General features: G+C 50.5%; 1 protein-coding gene across 4 annotated transcripts in view; it reads left to right on the forward strand.

Annotated features, from left to right (window-relative positions):
* The window catches only part of LOC104910496 (amphiphysin-like), a 25,803-nt gene that overhangs the window by 1,380 nt on the left and 20,052 nt on the right, over positions 1-4,371 (forward strand). The window lies entirely within an intron of this gene.

Below are 4,371 nucleotides of genomic sequence, written 5' to 3' on the forward strand. Positions count from 1 at the left end.
AAGAGTGAGTTAAAACATTAAAGTCTGTGATCTGCTCCAGCCAAAGCGGAGAAGTGCCGGCAGGAGAACACATCCCCGCACTGCTCCTCCCCCGCTTGTCGTCAGAACGGAAACAAAGCGTTGGTTGCGAATGGGGACGAAAAGAAAACCTCGGGAGCGAGAATAGACTGGATGTGCAGAGCTGTAGGAAACTCGGGATGCCAGCGTCAGCACGGGAAGCCTTGGGAGGAAGGAGCTGAGAGCAGGGCTCTGGGACCCAGAGATCTCCTCGGGAAGAGCTGAGAGGGGGGCTGGCAGGGTCCAGGAGGGTTCTGCCCTCATGGAACAGAACAGCAGTTTGTGCAAAAAGCGGCGCTGGATTTGGTCACAGCTGCGATAACAGTTAAGGGTGGAGGAAATTAAGCTACGGAAGGAATTGCAGCCAGGTGTGGAATTTGTAGGCAACGCTGAAGCCAAACGTGCTGTTCTTACTGCAGTCAGTGGTGAATTTGTAACACTGGCAAAAGTGAGTGTAATAGCAGCAATCTGTTGTTTGTTAATCAAATGACGTGTCAGCTTATCACTAGGAAACTGCAATAACCACGGGGCCGGTTTCCAACCACAGACATCCTGAAACACCAACAAACACAACCCTTTGAGGTACGGAGCCCAGGACTTGTCCAGCTTTACAGATCCTGCGCAAGGATCACGAAGGGCTGCGCTGCGAAAGATGCCAGCCCCCATCTGACAGGACAAAGGACGGCTGCCTGGCAACAGGAGCACGCATGCGCAAGAGATATCATGAAGCCACGAACCCGGATGTGGCACTGTGTAAAGGCTGTCAGCTGGAAGGGGAAAGCGCGCGCCGTTGGTGGAGCAGAGGCTCCCCGGCCGCCCAGCGCTGTTTTGCTTACTTGCTTGCTTTAATAAACGACGAGTTCCAAACTACACAATTGGGTCGCTCAGTTTGTTTAACGTAATTTAAAGCAGCGAGGAGGTTTACTTTTACTTTGTTAAACGTTTACAATCCAGTATAGGTAAACAGGTAGGCATACCCAAATTGTTGTACATGCCAAATTCATCAAAACCTTTACTAGGGCAAGACTTACTGAAACAACAATGCCACGGCCCAAATACAAAGGTCTGGGCTCTCTCAGCTGCAGAGGGGCAGCGGTAGCCTCCCCACTGCAATGTGGCAGCTCTCCAAGTAAAGAAATACTCGTGGCTCGACTGTGCGTGCCCTTCAAGGCTCAAACAGGCTCAGAAGATCTCGAGAGGATCTGAAGTAAAACTGCCCCCCAGTGAACTAGGAGAGCGTGAACGTTTCTGCCTCCAAGGAAACAGACACAACTTACGTGCCCAATGCTTACGCGTTTTCTCACTCAAGTCTTGTCTGGCTGCCTTGTGACAATAAGCCCTGTTTAGTGTTCATTTCTTCTGTTTGTATTATTTGTTGAGGAATAGCTTCCAGCGTGTGCGCCCAAGCAGAAGCAGTTACTGAGTGAGGTGGTCAGAAGGGCAGCAGCTCCTGGCTGGCCACGTGCAGGGGCTTCTCAGCCACGTATGCCAGCGAGGTGTGGGCACAGCTGGTAGAACAGCTCCTGGGGGTAATTTATGGTCACAGAGCACTGCAGTGCCCAGAGCAAAGCCAGCAGCCCGTCCCTACAGAGACCCATGTCAGGTGGGGCTGGGGCTGCAGCAGCCCTGCCTCTTCCCAGTCTTAGCAAACAGCAAGTCAGTCCAACAGCTCTGCTTAGAGGAGAACCCGAAGTTATTTCAGGCGCGTGGTCCTGGAACCTGGAAAACCCCGGTGTTTCCAGGTGCAGGCGGTACTGGCCAGCACAGACATCAGATGGCTCTATACACCTCGTGAGCTGCCTAACAGGAAAGGAACGGTGCCAGCGTGCGGCCAAACTGAGCCCATCAGGCAGCTGTAAGTCAGTTGAGTCCTCAGAGTCCAAAGTGAGCGGAAGTTTGCTACAACACTCCGTGCGTGGTTAAGGTAACTTAGTTTCAGCAAGCTTTGCATTGGTAATAAAGGAAAAAAACCCACCCAAACAATTATGATAGGTGCTGCAAAAGAAACTCCTCTTCGTCTTTTGGATGGAAAGTCACCGACTGTGTGCAGTTTCCCCTGTAAAGCTGCGGGGCCTTCTTCCACTGCAATGCCTCTGCTGTCTGACACAACGGGAGAGCTGCTGTGGCCTCGTGTCCGTGCCTGGGCCTCCTCCTGGCTGAGCAGCTTTGTGGGAGGAGAAGAAACCCACGGGGCCTTGGGCCACAATTAAGAACTGCGTCCTGTAAAGGAAAACCACAGGTAAGAGGGAGGATCAGCAAGCAGCAGCACGGCCATCACAGCTCTGGGGGAGGTGCTGTGTTTCTCTAAGACTTGCTTATCCTAGCCACTGGAGGGTGATGTCAAAATAGGCATTTTGTCACAGGTCTGTTTATGGCAGAGGACATACTCATCAGTGGAGCAGCTTACTGTATTTAAGCAAGCGAACAAAACTCCTGAAAAGTGAGGACAGGTCAGACAGAAACCTTCGCTGCCGTACTTGTATCAAGCTTCGTCTGCATGCAAAATATTGCCATGATAGCAACGGTTTTCTTCCTATGAGGTCTGGGTTTGCTCTCAGCATCCAGCAACAGGAAACGCTGCCCACGACTGCAGCAGCTACAAGCCAGTGTGCAGGTGGACACAGAGAGCTGAATCCAGCTGTGGCTTGCTCTTGGCCTGCTTACAGCCTGTGCTTGTTTTTGGAGACAAACTTTTACACTCCTACCAAAGTAGCCCACAGTGCCAGCTGCGAGGATCTCTGAAGCCTCTCAGTGCAGGGCAGTGCAGGTGAGCACGAGGAGTCTGCTCTAAGAGCTGTCCTTCTTTGCCACTGCTGACAGAGCAAGTATTTCTGTGGCCGTTCTCACGCCGTAAGAGGTGTGGCAGGGAAGTGGATCATCCCCTCACATCAACATCCTGCTTGGATCCATTCCTACTACTTATTCCTTCAACATCACAGCTCCTGGGTAACGTGTGCACAGCCTCGTGTGTTTGTCAGCTGTACCTGAGTAGCCAGGCTTTGGGCCAAACGGTGTACAGACATCCAACAGAGTAACCTGGGGTGGCTTAAAGCAGGCTGGGGAATGCTGTCCCCTCTTGAAGGCTGCTCCAGGCTGAGATGCCGTGCTCAGGGGGGCTGCCTTGCCAGAGCAGTATTGCCAAGCTTAGCTGATGCACCGTGACATTCCCTGACCCTTCTGCTTGTGGGGAAGCAGACAGTGTGACCGTCTGAACCATTAAACAACTAGCCAAGGTGATGTGCTCCATTCTACAGCCTGGGCCATCGTATGGCTCAGGTGCTTTGCATGTCGATCTTCCCCTGGCAGAGCTCAGCCTGCTGGGGGCTGTTCCTGTTCAGCCAAGCCAACCCCTGCATCCTGCTGACATAGAAACTGCCTTCCAGTGGGAACAAAAGCTGGACTTACAGCAACTGTGCTATCCGAAGAAGAGCAACGCTCGTATCAAATGGCAAGCAGCAAATACTCTGGAAAAGCAGCTATCTATGTCCACCAGAGGCAATAACTGCAGTGACTGTGCAAATTTCATTGGAAGGTCGGGGTATCAAAGTGGATGGAACAAACTTAGTGCTCCTCTGGAATAATAATTGCTTGTGCTCCTCACACTGACCCATCTAACATGCAGAGGAAACTTTCTGTCTGGTGCAGCTCTGTTTCTTTCCACCGCACCAGGTGCACTTATGGTCTTAGCAGTTACTCAAGGAAAGCTGTAGGTTCCAGGGCTGGGCACAAACCCCTTGCAGTTATGTCCTCACTCTCAGCACCTAAGCTGTGGCTCATCCTAAAGCCACAAGTCTTCAGTGCAGGCAGAGAACTGGGCAACAGCTGCAGGGCCCGTGCAGTCTTTGCCATGCAGCTGGGCAGCCCTGCTGATCAACCTGTAGATGCTGTGCAGAAGAAGCAACCAGGAAAGCAGCTGTCAGAATATCTCACATTAAGAGCAAGACGTCTGTTTCTCAGCATCAGTGCAAATGAATACCAAGAGCTTTCTTTAAAGCTGCTGATTGCCATTTGCCTTCTAAGGTGCTTGTGTGGGCATGGAATGTTGTTTCTGCATTTGATATTAAAAAGAGCAATTGGTTTGAAGAAGTAGAACATAATGCATTTGTATTCTGTAACTTATACTTAGAAATAGTTTTAGAATAATTAGATAGATCTAAGAAGTAAAATATCATACACGGTAGCGGCATGTTTTAGAAACATTATTACTGCATTATGTGATAAATTCTTTCTTGCAAAACTGTAATAGTTGTTAAATGTTCCAAACCATGCCAGTATAGTGTTAGGGATTAGAAAACATACTGTAGGGTTGTTCTG

Source organism: Meleagris gallopavo, chromosome 4 (assembly GCF_000146605.3).
Source record: "Meleagris gallopavo isolate NT-WF06-2002-E0010 breed Aviagen turkey brand Nicholas breeding stock chromosome 4, Turkey_5.1, whole genome shotgun sequence".
Classification (NCBI taxonomy): Eukaryota; Metazoa; Chordata; class Aves; order Galliformes; family Phasianidae; genus Meleagris; species Meleagris gallopavo.